Genomic DNA, 16,876 nt, shown 5'->3' on the forward strand with positions numbered 1-16,876 from the left:
GGCGGGGCTCAGACTTGCAGTCCTCCTACCTCAGGTTCCCATAGTGCTAGGCTTACAGGCCTGGTGCCACCACATCTGCCTTTCCAACCAGACACTGATGAGGACTCTGACCTTGGTACTGTGGCTGCTAGACTTGGTCCCAGCCTCATCAACCATAGAGCAGCTGTGTGGTTTCAGACAAGTCCTTTAGCTCACGTCCTTCTCAGAAGCACAGAGTTCCTCCCAGTGAAGTGAGAGTCTCCGTACCCCTTGCACTGGACCAGATGGTTACTTTGTGGATTTTTATGAGAACCCCCCCGCAAAAAAAAGCCCTTTGCAAGCTTCATGGCTCTGGACAAATGTTTAGGCTTAATAGGTATCATTTTAATAAAACATTTATTAGTAAGAATGTTATTATTATCCAATTGCAAAAGGACGTACTTAGAAGAAGCATGTGGCTGTTGCTATGGTGTGGGTGGAGAATGAGTGGGAAGTAAAAGGGCACCTAAGACTCCCGAGGTGCAGGAGGCACGCCTGATTGCACTGGGCAGGCTTCGCCTGCTGGAGCCTGTGGGAGCAGCACTGCGATCTGAAGGAAGAGACAGTGGATGAGGGAACAGAGAATAATTTTATGAGAATGAAGATGCTGCTGCTGATAACAACATGGTTATCTCTCTGCATTTAGTGACCTTTCATAGGTCACTGTGACGGATATATTCTCAATATGTCCTCTAATTCTTGAAAAAAATACTCTCATGATCCCCATTTCACAGGGGTGGTGACTGAGGCTGAGAAAGCTGAAACTGCTCAAGCGCACATGACTAACGAGTGGTGCCTAAGGGATACAAATGCTGTCCTCGCAGATGTCAGGGTCTAGGCGATGTTGATCATGAAGGATCTACTGCCTCCACATGGAAAAAGTGCCAGCAAACAGGCCTGAGGCATCCTCTCCCTTCATCCCTCTACCTCTCTCCAGTTCCTTATTTCATTTGCTTTTTCTAGGATGCCTTCTTTGGTGTTTTCTCCCCTATGCCCGGGCTGTGTCCCTGCGTGCTTTCTCAGCAGAGTCCTTGCCGTACTTCTGTATCACATACTGTTTCTGTCTCTAGTGCCTTCAGTTGGAATGAATACAAGTTCCAGGAGGTCAGAGGCAGGGTCTCCTTTTTCACTATAGTATACTGGAAGAAGGAAGGATAGAGGGAACAGAAGAAGGAAGAAATGAGGGAGAGAAGGTTTATATAATCAAAGATAAACCTGGCAATGACTTTGGAGATTCAGATTGTGGAATAATTTTTAGAAGCCTTTGTAGGGTAGATTTCTTTTACCCCTCCCTTCACTATACACACAAGCGGGAAAGAGCTGATGCTTTCTCTTGGACCTGAGTCCATCAGGAGGCGGTGAGGAGCTTGCTCCTGGGTAGACAGACCGGTCTTGTCAGAGAGTGCATGGCTGCATTCCGCACCCATTTGCTTTACCTGCCCAGCTAACATGTGGGCCTCATTGCTCAGAGCCATTGCAGCCAATTTGGTCGATAATCTGCAAATTAAAAATTCAATAAGTAGTTCCCAGAATCATTTTCAAAAGCTGGGACATAGAAATTAACATGTTAATAATTGCTGCGCGGTGGGGTGGATTTTCTTCTGTGGATTGTCATTGCTTTAATTTGGTATTACAAAAAGGCCGCAGGATGCATTCCTTTAATTTTGTTGCACAGAGTGTAGGCTTTTAGGGGCATTCTGTAAGTATCGATGTGGGTAATGATATTTCACATGGATTTTGTGGCAACTTAGGCAGGAAATAAATAGGGTGCAGTAGGGTTCATCAGAATTTCCTTTAATTATAAGGCCTTTCATCTGCACAGTGCTTTTAGTCTTTAGCTCATCCTCAGATAACTCTTGCATTTGCTCTCAACAAGCCTGGGAAGTAGGCAGGGGAAGGCATTTCTTCTGTACTCACATAGAAAGAATCACACTGGGAAATGCACGGCCTCATAGCCACAGCCCCTGCGCAGTTAGGCACGCTGAGAGATAGGCCCTCTCCGTTCACAGATAGAGGCTCTTTCCTCCGAATATGACACTCACATTGCTAACAAATTCATGCACTAGTTGCTCCACAGTTCAGATATAATAACATCAAGGCAAAATGCCTGATCCAAAAACTACTCTGGGAACAGCCAAGCTTTGACAGATAGACTTGAGTTTGAATCTCAATTCCATCACAGGTGAGTTTAGAAGCCCTAGACTTGTTACTGAATTTAAGCCTCCTGAGCTTCAAATGCCTCACCTAAGTGATAGAGATAGAAGTAGCTACCATCAGGAGGAAAGCAGACAGGACAAGTGAGAAAGAGCTCAGTGGATACTTAAGGTGATTTCTGGCGATGCTACTGCAGATGTGTGGGACGTGGTATCTGAAATGGAAGGTGTTTGAGGCAACCTTTGCTACGCCGTCCTTATTATGGTGGCCACTAGCCCTATGGGGCTATTTGTGTTTAAACTGGCTGAACTTATAATTAAAAATCTGTTTTTGTCTCACCATACGCTTGTCAGGTGTCTAATACCACAGAGGACTAGCAGCTACCATATTAGACAGCAGAGATACAGACCATTTCCTGCATGATAGAAAGTTCTGTTGGACATCACTGCCTTAGGCCAGGCGATCTTTCCAAGGTGCACAAGCTTTAGACTCCATGTTGCTGCAAGAGGAAGCCATCAGAAGACACGGACCAGTGTGTGCCCATTTTCCTTTGTTTAACAGTATTGTTTACATTTGGGCTATGCAAATGGTGTGTAAGGAATCCAGTGCGGTGCGTTTAATAGGCCCACTCCAGAACATCCTGCTGATAATTGTGTCGAGCTCTGCAAATGGTGGGTAATTTCCTCTCAGGTGCCTGTTCTACACGCTTGTTTGGCATGCTTTATTGTCGGGTGGATTTACACTCTGCATTTGCCATAAAAACTGTTTCCAAAAGAAACAAGAAGCGTAGCAAGATAAAAAGCGATATAAAAAGGGGATTTTGTGATTTATTTATGTCAAATTTATGGAAGATGACAGGAGGCATTACAGTTCCAAAATTAGTTGTCACAGTCAGGCTGTAAATCCTGTAGGACAGGAGTTACAGGAATGGGCTGGGGATTGGGACCCCTGGGTCTGTGAGTGGCCTGTGGAAAGGCCAGAGAAGGCAGGGGACTTCTAAAACCCTCTGCAGAGGGGCTTGGCTGTCCCTCAAGCTGAGGAGCTGGCATTTAACAGTAACAAGTATCGTGTGTTTGCCACATTTTAAGCACCTCCTGTGTACAATCTCATTTAATTCCCACTGGTTTTGCTATTTTAATCATTTTACAGATGTGGAAACTCTGTACTTTCTCTCTTTCCCAAGAGGCAGAGTAAACCAGGGCTAAAACCAGAATAAAGGTGGCAGCTGACTCGAATGTACTCGTTTTGCTTTTCCTAAGAATTTAAGTTCATTTATAGTCTACACAGCGTCTACTCAGCATGCACTATACAGACACGGCACCAAGCACTAGGGATATAGAAATGATAAGACATGGCCCCTGCTATCAGGCAAGTTTTGATCTAGTGAGTGATTAAACTGACATGCAAACAACCGTTCCATGACTCAGACTTTAAATTGATGCAGGACAGATACGGGTGGAGTTCGGGGTCCATAGGGAGCACCTCCTTAATCCTAGCTGCACTGTGTGCACCAGCTTCTTGGAGAAGATAGTCTCAGAGAAAGAGGTGGAGAGAAGAATGGTCAAATTGATTCCCCTCAACTCATGATTTGAACTCATTATTTTCCCAGGAAATGAGCCAGTAGACCCAATCCATCTACACCTTGTTTTTTAAATTCTTGGTGTTTTATGGGCAAGTGGAATCCTACAGAGCAAAGTAGAAAAAGATGGCATGTTTCTCTTGATTATAAAATACAGTTTTTTAAATTTTATTTTTCATTGACATGTAATAATTATTCATAGCTGTGGGGTGCATGGGGTATTATGATACGTAGATAAGAGTAATGGTCAAATAGGGTGAATGGTATAGCCATCACCCCAAGTATTTATCATTTGTTTATGACAAAGAACATTCAACATTCTCTTTTCTACCTACTTGGGATTATAGTAAGTCATCATGAACTAGAGTCAATGATCAAACTATGATACATCTGACTAGAACTGGTTCCTCCTAGCTGCCTGTAATTTTTTTCTCCTTAATGAACTTCTGCATGTCTCCCGCTCCCCTCTACCCTCATCCCCAGCCTCTGGCAACTACTATGTCTTCCAGCTCTACAAGCTCTATTTCAAACTAGGGAATCACTGTTGAGACCCGATTTTCTTGGATTCCACTAAGCACTCTCTTTCTCCAACTGCTCCTCTTTGCTTTCCTTTAAGGTGTCTTCTTAGTTCAGCCCTTAAATATTGATGCCATCTCCCTGCCTTAACCCCAGAGAGCCCCTCTTCAGCTTTCTTCCATTCCCACTCTGCACACTGCTCTGTGTAATCTCATCCACTCATCTGACTCAGACCCTATGTATTTTCTGATGACTTCCAATCCAATCACCAGTCCTACTTTCCCTTTTGAGTCTCAGGCCCTTCTGTGTACCTGTCCACTAACCATTTCCAGCAGACTTGCTTAGCTGCTCCCAAGCTTGTTTCATCCTCTGATTCACCACACACAGAAATACCAAAGACCCCCACACAGGAGTCATAAAGTCATCCCTTTTCTCTCCATTCTTACATTCACCAGTCCCCAAGTCCTTAACACATGTGAAGTCCATCACCATTTCCAACCTGTGGCCCTTATAATGAATCTCAGTTACTATAATTAAAGGAATGAGAAGGAGCACAGTCGCAGGAGATGGAGTATGGGTGAGAACTAACTCTATAATTTAATGTACTAATTCTTCCCATATCTTAGTTTCCTCATTTATAAAATAGAAGCAACAGGTAATACTTCCATTTTGGAATTGTTTGAAGATTTTAATAGGTAAGAAAACAGTGCCTAGAATGGGTGAGCGCCATTTAAGTGTTTCTAGTTATAAGTGGGCATTTAGAGCTTAAAATGCTGCAATGAGTCCCATGGAATCTTCATTGTACTATGAGGATTTCTGTTCATCCTATTTTACAGATGGGAAAACTGACCCTTCAAGAAGGGAAATAAATTGTCCATACATCCATAGAGTAATAAAGCTGACTTCTTACCCATAACAGACTGCGGGCAAAACATATGCCCTCTCCTGCTCTGTTTTCTGGATTTACCTTGGAAAGACTCCCACCCAGGCCTTTGGCCTACAGTTTTGCCTCACTCTATCATCTGCTCCACATGGATGCCTTGCCATGTTCTCAAGAATGCTTGATTATGAAGATTAAAACACCATAACTTTCCATCCTCCCTCCATTACTGACACTTCCCCCCTCTTCACTCTGCTGTCCTACCTCCATTTTCTATCTCCTCGGTCACTTTTCCAAAAGCTCCAGGAGCAAGTGCACGGTTGCCAGGAAAAGGGTTCAAGAAGCAATTATGTGGTTAGCAGGGCCTGAGTATTATGGCTACACATTTATGGATAGTTAAGCCACCCAGAGGGTGCTGGGAAATGTATTGACTTCCCTCCAGGTCTCCAGTTGAGACTCTGCCCCCATGTGGAGCTGCAGTTCCTTCCAGGGCTTCTCCACCTCTACAGAGGGAAGATGCCTCCTGTTTCCAACAGACTGTGAGTCTTAACTAATGACCAGAAAGGACTTCCAGGTGCTGGAAGACAAAGATGGCTTCAGTAGCTGCATAACACAAATCATATGTGGATAAAAAGAGACAAGTAAATTAGATCAATGAAAGGTCGCTCATTTACGCAGCTGGGCACACTGAAAGTTCATCCAGGTTTCTTTCTTGCCAGGAGTGAATGCATTTGAAAGTAAAGATTTTCAATGGTATTTTGCTCACAAAAGTTTCCTGTGGTGGGGAAAGAATGATATTGCTCATCGTAATAGCAGTAAGAGAGCTACAGCAGCAGAATAATCTGAAATATGAATGTCCCTTGTCATTTTCCTTTGACAAAAAAAATCATAGAAGTTCTTCTAGGTCTCATGCGAGGTCTTCCTCTCTTGAGCCTGTGTTTCAGGAATTGGTTGAGCATAGTTCTTCATGGGGTCTCCACCCTGTCAGGATCACAAAATGTCACTTTGCAGTTACATGGTCCCCATCTAAAAGGCACTGAGAGATGCCAATTGCAATTCAAAAATCTCAATTTTCAAATATACCCTACAGCTTATACCTGGTGAGAAACACTTTCCACCCTCGTGGGCATGCTAAGTGTTGTGCTGTGAAAGAAAAAAAAAGGTGGAGAGTGTTCTTTTGAATGAAAGGAAATTTGCAGCTAAGAGCTCAAGTCCCTGGAGCTTAAGGGGCCTCCCTTTTTAGTGCTACAGGCTGTGCAGCTGCCTGTGAGCTCAGGTAAGAGCAGAAGACAATTGAAGTGGACGAGGTAAAAGGCACAGGCTAATGACAGTTGCCTTCATCACCTTCTCCACTTGGGCTTCAGTCAAAGGTACAATCTATACATGCAGGCTCCCAGAAGACCCAGTTTGTGCACTAAGCCCTTAGCAAACAGGAATCTGGTATTGACTTTGGGGATTGCTCAGACTCAGACAAATATCTTCTTGGCCAGGAAGCATAAGCCCAAAGTTCCAATCCCCAGTTTGGATTTGGAAATGAAGCGTTACTGCTTCTACCTGTCAAATTGTCTTGGGTAGCCTTGAACTCAGACAGCAGATTCCAGCAATACCTTAGTGGAGCAGCAAGGAGAGGTAACATGGGGAGTGAAAAGTTTTGTGATCTGATACTTTTATTGGAGAACTGTTTGACCTTGAGCTACTCATCCACCCTCCCTGGGATGCAGCCTTCTCATCTGTAAAATAAGGGTGTGGTCAGGATAATCCTGTGCTCCTAACATGCTATTTTTAGGTAATACATTTAGGTTTAGTCTCTTTCAAAATTTCTTTACTACCTCTCACAACATACAACAGAATTTGATAATTATTGTTGAGTGGATATTCAGACTTTTCAATCCTACTGTAGTTTATACAGGAGGGAAAAAAAAATCACCCCTTGCTATATCTGCTTTCTTCTTGGTGTTATTAAAAATATAAGAGGAGGGGCTGTGGAAGATCAGCCCATTTGGCCTTCTCAGCAGATTTGCCTTTTGATTTTCTTCCGCAGCCCTTTTCTCACTGGCCACAGAGTTTGATTTAGTTGGAAATGGCACCTAACAGTGCAAATGCTCATTATCTTTATTGGTCGTGATCTGCGAACCCATTTCTTTGTCCAAAGCCTTCAAAACAGCTTATTAGTGAAAGTGTGCACTTGGACACCTTTAGGGCTCCTTTCGCCATATGGGCTGCTGTCACCCTATAGGGAGAGGATGATTTCAGAAGCGTTCACTGGGACAAGCATCTCATCGCTGACTCACATGAACGCGGGCTGTGGGAGGAAAAGAATGTGGCCATTTCAGACCTGTCCCAATTACCATAGGGGGCAAAAACCAGTTCCTGTGCCATGTGGTTATCAGGCAATCACGGGTGACACAGAGCTGGAGAAAGGTGTTGTCATTCAGGCTGATTAGCATACACTGCTCTGGGAGTTGGATTTATGCTGACGTTGTTCACCAGTGCCCTAACTGTTAATATAGGGTAAGTTATAGTTGTTCAGTATCCCCAATAGGTTCTGAAGGTACATTTGGGTATGCTGAGGACTTCCCAGTGTGGTGTGCTTCTAGGGAAGAAGAAGGATAAATCATACCTCATGTTTTAGGTGAATCCTTGAAATCCTCAACAAGTAGGACTGCCACATCTTGGTCCTCGACTTAAAAGTTTCTGACCTCCTTCTTTTCAAGTTTGATGAAATTTTGATCAGAGGAAAATTGAATCTAAATTGCTGTTCTGTCATCAGAACTTCTGCTATGAGGGCAGAACTTTTATGGAGAAAGCTTTTATTGTGATGAGATGGAAATAGTAAACTGGTGTAACTGTTCCTTTCCAGGCATTATTATTAGCTCTCAGAGTGTGTGGTAGTTTTTAAAAGTCCTATCTGGAAAACTCACATACATGCACATATATGTCCTTTTAGTTACACTTTTGTTTTTCCAACAACATTTAGATCTAGCTAAATTGAAACATACAAACATAATTAATACAAGTCTCCACAGATTATGTCCCTGATAGAGCTGACAGTATTTACTAATCAGAGGGGTGAATGAACAACCATTGTTTAGCCATGTACCTATAAGTCCAACTGGTCCATCAGGTTCTCAGAGAAACTGGAATGACTTACTTTAGTGATGCTTAATTTTGTTATGAATTTGGGCACATTAAAAGGAGCCTGAGGCCTCAGGCAATATACCAATGTGATAGTTTTCACTTTACGCACAGGGAATGGAGCTAATTGAGCATGCTCGTTAAATCTTCCCCCATCTGCAGGACACATCTCACAATTCAAGATGATGGGGCTCTCTGCCAGACATAGTGATAAGTTTACTTTTTCTTTTTGGTCACTTGCCCCAGATCAGTGTACTATTTCCAACCAGACTCCATGGGGGAGCTACTTGAGCAGAGTGTCCCAGTGGAATCCAAGCTGACTTTTGGGTTTGGCCCATTCCTGCCTCTCAAATTAGGAGCCAAACCTTGCTAGCTCATTTTTCTTGGCCAAATTAGCAGTGATTTACCTACTATCTAGAGAAGAGTTTCTCTATAATACCTTGGCACTATTGACATTGCTGGGCAGATAATTCTATGCTGAAGAGACTTCCTTGTGTAATGTGTAATATTTAACATCACCCTTGTCATCTACCTACTAGATATGAGTAGTAACCTCCCTCTCTCCTGTACCAATCGCCACAACAAAAATATCCTCCAATATTGCCAAGTATCCTCTGGGGGGACAAAATTACTACTGTTCTAGAGATATTTCTCACACAAAAGGATGCAAATGTAGGCCTCTGTATCTAAAATAAAGGCTGAATCTTTCTGGCCAACTTATTGGGAGATTTCAAATCAGTTTTTAAAGGTTAGTCTGGATTATCACCTGATTCAACTCAGCAGGAAAAATCATACCATGTTGCGTGTGAAGTGACTATAATTTATTAGCTCATTAGCCTGGCCTTGAAATTGCCATTTTGAGCACTTGCCTAGGCTGACCATGTTTATAGGCTGAATTGCTTTTTTACAGACTCAAGGCTTCCCCTCTGCTTTGGGGCACTCATTGCAAGGGCCTTATGAGCTTGCCATGGGCTGGTGAACCTACTGATGAGCAACCTCTACCTGTGCACCCGGCTATTTGAAATCTCTTGCCATCATCTTCTCAGCTGGTACTGAAGTTCTGCTGTAGATACAGAAGTGTAAAGAAAGGCTGATCAAGGTGGTTAAGGAGGAGGAAGACTAGCTGTCTACATACAAGGAATGATTAAAATATAGTGGATACTTAAATTAAAACAAATTACAGTAAAAGATCCATTGAAAGATCTATTAATCCCCATCAAAACACTCCCCCCTCTTTGAATACATTTATCATACAGTTCTTGCCACTTTCTGAATCAGCTCTAGAAGTCCTTATTTGAGTCTTTATGAGACATGATCAAAAATACTGTATGGTAAGTCCTGCTACCAAGTGCCATCCGAGAGTGGAAAGGCAGGCTCATAAAAACTTTACAGTGCATTCTTATCCACCTCATTCACCAGACCTGGCACCATGCTATTTCTGGCTCTTCTGCGGAACAAAGTGACAATGAAAGGTAAACATTTTGAATTGATTCAGGACATTGAGGCAGCCAGGACAGGGCAACTAAAGACATGAAAGAGAACTTCCAGAGCTGCTGTGGATATTTGCAAGAATGTCTCATCCAATAAGTGTGTTTGAATCGAGGAGGAGTATTTTGAGGGGGCTTAATGGCCATGTGTCTTTTACTACAATGCATTTTTAAAATTTAAACCGTATTGTTCAATCACATCTTCCATGCTGTCTTTCTTGCAGCTTGCTAGGAGAGTGTGATCCACAGCTTCTTGAGAGCTTGTAAGGACAGCAAGACTTATTATGTTCAGGTTGGCATCCTTCCAAATGACCAAGAAGAAGGAAGGCTGAACGAACATCCCCAAAGCCTCGTTGTGCTGTTTTGGCCTCTGACGAGACAAGTAGACAGGGAAAACTTTCAACTTCTCATCTCTTGTGCTCTACTTGCGTCTTATTATCACCTTCTGGGGACTTCAAACTTATGCCAGCCAATAGAGGAGGTTTTTCCATTTAGGAGTATGTCATACACATCCTAACACCGTAATAATTACTGAAATATGCAAGAGGGGCACATTTCATTTTGAATTTGATGTCTGAAAATAATTTGGAGACTGGGCAGCCAGTTCATACATCCTGATGGATTTTTATTGGACCAGGTGTTCACTTTGTTCCCTGCTCAGCTCTCTGTCAGCAAAGAGCTCCTCCTCATGTGGATCCATTGAGGAGGACCATATGGTGGGTAGTGCTTCCCCTTCATCAGAGCGGTCACATTTGTATTCATCCTCTGATGAGCCAGTAAGGGGAGACTTCTCTCCTACACGGGGAGCCTGTTGGTGCTGGGAACAGAACTGAGCCTAAAATTCACTTTTTCCAAGTGGTGGAGACTTTATTCTATTTTCAGTAAATAAAGCGAGGGTAGTAGCTCAAGTCATTTATTTGTATACTGAAGTTCTAGGATACGTTCCAAATTCTGCTCCTTCTGTCAATATGAATAAAACTTTAGGGGCTAAATGACAATAATAAGCAGATTCTTTAAGGAATTAGGATGACTAATATTTTACTTGGGTGGATAACTGGTAACATACTCTAACCTTGGTAAGTAGGAAGGTCATGTCAATCTGTCTTAACTGTGTCTGTGTCTGGGGCAAAGACAGTTCTGTTTTATATGAAAGTTTAAACTCTTTCTAGCAATAATTTTCAATCAACATTACAAGTATAAATACTATATGTTCCATTGACTATTTTTTGGTAAAGTGCAATGACATGTTCGCAAAGATAGGTGTGTATTGATATCCACATAAGACCATTTATCTGAAAATTGCCTTTGAAAAACTGGTACCATTAAAGTTAAATGCATTCTTAGAGTAGATTGTAGTTCATTGGGATACACTTACTTAAAGTAAAACAGAATTTTAAATAATGTAAAGAAAATTTTGAGTTGTGAACTTCGAAACTGTTTAGTCCTGGGCTCAAATCTATGTTTGTTATGGCTTTTCTGATAGATCTGAGCCAAGTTATTAGCCATTAATCTCAATATGCCTATTTATTACTTTGTCTTTTTAAGATTTTCTGAACATCTTAAAAGTGTTTTACATTTTTCCCCCTATAGGTATGCTTATATTTACATACAAACTTAATTTTATATCCAGTAAAATTACCAGTAAGTAAAATGAAAAGTAAATAAAATGATTATTATTAAAATAAACCAGTCCTTAGAACTTGATTCAAACTTGAATTGAATGGAGTTCGTTTCTTGTGCATTTATACATAATTGAATAAGTGTAGCTTTTTATTTCCCTAAGATAACTATTTCTTAAACGATAGGAAACACTGCTTATCTCTCTACCCATTTGAAATGCCCTTGTTAAGTGCATACCTAAGAGTGGACTGCTAATAACTAAGTATGTGAAGTTTTAAGCCCCAAGTAGGCTGTATAATCAGTATAATCCATTTAAACTCAATTTTTCTTTTCTCTTGGTCAACATTCCATGTTCCTACCATATTGGCAGTTCATATTCTTTAATGCTGCTTTTTAACTAAACACATAAGAATTGATAAATAAATCTATAAATATCACTTATAAATAGCTATAGGTCTTTATGTGTACATGGATATCTACACGAGAGTACTGCTCTGGTTGACTGCTTTCCCCTGTACAGTATTTGTCACTACTAAACATTTTTTTCTCTCTCTAATCAATAGACCATAAATTGGACAAGAGTAAGAGCCTTGTTTTGTTTGGCATTTTATGCTCAAGATCCAGTGTGTTCCTGACACACTGAAGACATTCAGTAAATACTACCATGAATAAATGAATAAATAAATTATAGGTTCAGATGAGCACAATTTAGATTTATGTAGTTCAACCCCCTCTTCATACAGATATGGAAATTAGGCTAAGGATAGTTTGTGAAATTGCTTAGCTATCTATTAATATATCACTTATTCTTCTTGTTCATCAGTCAAATATTTATGGGACAATAACTACATACCAATCCTAGTACTAAGTATTGTTGATATTAGAAAACAATAAAAAAGACACCGCCTTTGGGAGGGGTATCAATATTTATATGGAAAACAGACAGAACAACTGATTTTGGGAATCTTTATACCTTAAGGAGAAAGAGAAAGTGTATAGAACTCAGAGAGAGAAGGAAAAGGAAACCAATGATGATGACAGTCAAGGGGGAGAGTGGGCCAAGGATTAGCAACCGGGAAACCTTGGGAACGGGGATGACTTGACCCATCTTCTCATCCAGTGTGACAAGCATATGAAGCAATGGAATGAAAGCATATATTGCAGTGCTTGGATGGTGGCCTTTGGAGCCAGAGAGCTTGGGTTCAAACCCTGGCTCTGTCACTTAGGAGTATTACAACTTTGGGCAATGTGAGCTCTTTATGTTTTAGCTACCTCTGCTGAGAAATGGGAATCATTGTACCTACTTAATACAGTAGCTTAAAGTAAGAGTAACTAAAATACAATGATCCCCTTTTCCATAGTAAGAGCTTAATAAAATTTGAAGCTGTGTATTATTATTGAGTACTGTTATCAAATGGTAGGAAGCGACCCTGGAGAAATGGTTTGGTGAGACTGGGAAGAGCTTGCTTTTAAATTTGATGCTGTATATATTGAACCAGCACTGAAATGGGTGTCAACTGGAGAGGGAAATGTTTGGCTTTATTTTACAGAGAAAGAACTCTCATATTACTAAGTAGACTTCGAAGAGGAGTGACTAATAAAAGAAGAGGATTAAAGACTTGCTACAGGATGTGGTTTGGCAATAACGTTGGGGATGGAGAGGTACAATTTCTGGAGATGGATTTTAGAGGTAGAGCAGTAAGGCTCGGGAAGGAGTTCTAAGATTCCCAGCTCATACAACTGTACAGTTAAGATTGAGAAACATCATAAAAACCCTTCATGTAAAAGATCAGCACCCTTAGTATTATGTAGGATATCATTAATTGTGCTCCTCACTTTAAGATGGTTTAATTTACCGTTACTTTTATCTTTGCAATTGTGTGAAAGCAATATGCAGTCCATTGAAACTGCAGTGCCATGTTTTGAAAGCTCTGTGATAGGCTGCTCTATGCTCCTCTCTTTTAATGCTTAGCACCGACAGCAGCACACAATCCCCAGGCAGCAGCTCCATCATGAGGGTAAACAACAGCGTCCTGTAATGCTTCGTTCTGATGTTCTGTAGCTTAGGAACATTAGATGCATTTTTACCTGCAGTACTTTTGACTTATGACGGGTGTGTGAGTACATAAGCTCGTGGTAAATTGAGTAGGATCTGTTTTAGTGCAGATGTTTGCTACTTAGAGTGTGGTCCACGGACCAGCGCCATTAACATCACCTGAACACGGTGAAATTCAAAATTTCCAAATCCAACCCCAGACCTCTAGAATCAAGGTCTGCATTTGAGCAAGATCTTCAGGTGATGTGCGTGCACGTTAGAGTTAGAAAATCATGGGTGTATAACAGCTATTGGCGAACTACTCTCTCTGACCAAATTCAGCCCGCTAGTTTGTTCTGTACAACTAGCAATGATTTTCACAGTTTGAAATAGTTGAAAATCACCAGAGGAAGAAAAATATTTCATGATACATAAAAATTATACAAAATTCAAATTCCAATGTCTATGAATAAAATTTTATTGGAACACAGCCAGCGCCCCTGTGTTGACACACTACCTATCATTGCTTGCATTCTTCAATGGCAGAGGTGAGGAGGTATGTCCCTGAAAGCAGAAAATGTTTCTTTTTTACAAGGCCAGAAATATTTGTTTTTTTACAGAAAAGTTTTTGACTTCTGAATGTAGGAGTCAGGAAGACCTATATTCTAGTTCCAGCACCATTATTTACCAAGATGCAAATAAATACTTACTATTAAATACCTATTTATTTAATGTACTTAACGGGATGATTTACAAAATAACGATCAACTTTAATTCTCTGTCCCTTAATTCTTCTTCCTTGGAAAACGAAGATTATTTCAACCTCATGAGAACATGAGAATACATAGAAAGAAGGCATCTATTGTACTTATCCCAAAGCTTAGCTCATAACAAATGCTTCATCCGTATTAGCTGCTATTCTTGTCAATAGATTTATAACCCAAATCTTTTTCTGTAATTCTGTATTTTCCACTAGTGAACATCCCTTTTCATGGGTATCCAGCATGATTGTTTTTTCTAAACATTCTGTCTAATTTACCTTGATTCTTGCCCTTGTCTAACTAACCAATTTTAGAGAAATGAGGAGTAATAAAGAAAATTGCTCCTTTACATCAGTAGTTAGGTCTGTCATGAATAATGATATTAATAGCTAATAACCTACAATGTGGTGTAGATACTAGGGAGTAATTTATTTTGATATTTTTATGCCATCATAATGAATTTGTTTGTTATTCATTGTAACTCTACTTTCAAGGCATAAATCAATGCTGTTTTATATTCTGGGCAGATGATCTGTGTATTTCCAGAGGTTTTCTAAGGTAAAGAATTAACATTTATTAATAGTAACACAAGCACTGAGTATTTTGAACACATTTTGAAAGCAGCAATAAAGAAATCACTGCCATGGATATTTTTTCATTTTGACAGTATGCTGCAAATAAACAAGCCGGTATTTAATACTTGGGACCTTGATTTGAACTTAAATTGAATGTAGATAAACATTTTGGTTATCTCTTCAATTGAAGTATAACTCTTCCTCAAAAGAAAGATACAGTTTCCAGAAAAATTGAATGTTACTGCCTTTTTACCTCTGCTTTTTCTTATTAGCTACACTGTGATATCTCTTCTAGCAAACACTGATATCCAGGGATGCTTACTGAAAACAATGGACAACAGTAAAACTGAGGATTTATGTGCTGCTATTTCCTAGTTGTGAATATAATATTAGAGCTGTAGTGTTAAATATCAGGTAATTTCCTTAGATTGTCAATGATTGCACGTATCTTCTCTTAGTGCAGCCTTTCAGAGTTAAGGAATAGCGAGACTCAGATTTCTCTCAAGTTATGGTTATTAAAAAATACTTTACAACAACTTTGCAGAAACAACTATACACATTTTTCTATTTATATTCTTATTCTCATGTTAATTGTTCTTTCAAATCAAATATAAATCAAACGTATCTTTTAGAAAGTCATCTATTAGAATTATACTAAAGTTATATTATATAGTTACTGAGAATATTTAAAGCCTTCATTGAAATGTTCACTTTCAAATTAAACTTTTAAATGTGAGCTCTGTCTAGAAGATTTTAAACTGGGACACTGTGAAATAGGTCTCTAAATCTTCCTTTAAAATAAAAGGGAATATATTACATATAAATTATAAACAGTACAGAATTGTCCGAGGTTCTTAAAATGACTGTTACATAAACCAAAAATTAATTTGGTTATTCATGTATGAGAGAGGCCAGCATAATAGTAAATGTTAAATATATGAAAACTATATTATCCTAGCTAACATTATTATACTAGAGTTGAAAATTCTTATTTATTTATTTATTTATTACTTTGGAGATGGGATCTCATCATGTAGTTCAGGCTAATCTTGAACTCACTAGGTAGCCCAGGCTAGCCTTGAACTCCAGGTGATCCTTCTGCCTCAGCCTCCCGAGTACTGGGATTATGAGAATGCACCATCACACCTCGTTTGAAGCACATTTAGTTTGGTGACTGGGCTAAGAAACTTGTCATACTCCTACACTTTTCCTCTCAACCCAGAAATACTAACATGTTAAAATTTTGCAGCCATAAATTTTAACTTGATTAAGAAAGATAGCCAGTATCCACAAGCAATTTAAACTCCTAGTTATGATTCTAAATATAGTTCAAAAAAATAAAGCTATTTGAACTTATGTGACTAGGTGATGATATAGGGAAAAAAATATATCAGAGAAAATTTAACTGACGATTTTCTGTTGGAAGTGTGGTCTTATCACAACTTTTAGTAACAGTGAATGTGCTGTTCTAATTTGAAGTGCTTTTATCATAGGAATTGTCAGGAATATCACTGTATATTTGCATATGTGACAATATAGCTGTGTATTTTTTATGGTCCGTATCTCTTAGAATATGTAGCTTTGGAAGAAACATGATATTTCAGGGCTTGAATCAATTCTAAAAGTTACCATTTCCTTTGTTCTTAGGAACATCATTAGTGAGCATTAGTCAGGACATGGTTTTGAAAATGGAAAGAATCAACAGGCCAGGCAATGTAGCTTTGCAGCCTCCATTTAAGTGAGCTCTCAATACTCAGGGCAATAAGGTCCTAGATGCTTCACTAATGATTTTCTAATTTTTAATGTACCCCAGGATATCACAGTAAAAACAAGGAGGGTGATCATTGAAATATAAATATTTGGAGACTCTGTTTTCTGGATAGTTAAAACCCAATCAATATTATTTCATAATCAAGTTCTCTCTGCTTGTGTAACATAATCACACTTTGGTATAGGTAGATACTAAGAAGTTTATCCAAAGGAGTAACAGGAAGTGATTTAGAAATGCTAGATATCTGCATTGATATCATTGCAGTGAGTCAAAATCATAGCTGACCAAACATGTCTGAAAAGATACTATCATACTTCTTTTATGCATTTAATGAAACATATACCC

The 16,876-nt window shown here is 39.7% G+C and overlaps 1 protein-coding gene and 1 long non-coding RNA gene across 2 annotated transcripts in view; one reads left to right on the forward strand and one right to left on the reverse strand.

Annotated features, from left to right (window-relative positions):
- Positions 1-16,876, forward strand: part of Ppargc1a (peroxisome proliferator-activated receptor gamma, coactivator 1 alpha) — a 644,980-nt gene that overhangs the window by 470,735 nt on the left and 157,369 nt on the right. The gene's annotated exons all lie outside the window — the stretch shown is intronic.
- Positions 13,909-16,876, reverse strand: part of LOC102027183 — a 33,611-nt gene continuing 30,643 nt past the window's right edge. The window contains exon 3 of the long non-coding RNA XR_263741.1: positions 13,909-13,988. This is a non-coding gene — a long non-coding RNA (uncharacterized LOC102027183). The remainder of the gene's footprint in view (positions 13,989-16,876) is intronic.

Source organism: Chinchilla lanigera, unplaced genomic scaffold (genome assembly GCF_000276665.1).
Source record: "Chinchilla lanigera isolate Chin_1 unplaced genomic scaffold, ChiLan1.0 scaffold00079, whole genome shotgun sequence".
Taxonomy (NCBI): Eukaryota; Metazoa; Chordata; class Mammalia; order Rodentia; family Chinchillidae; genus Chinchilla; species Chinchilla lanigera.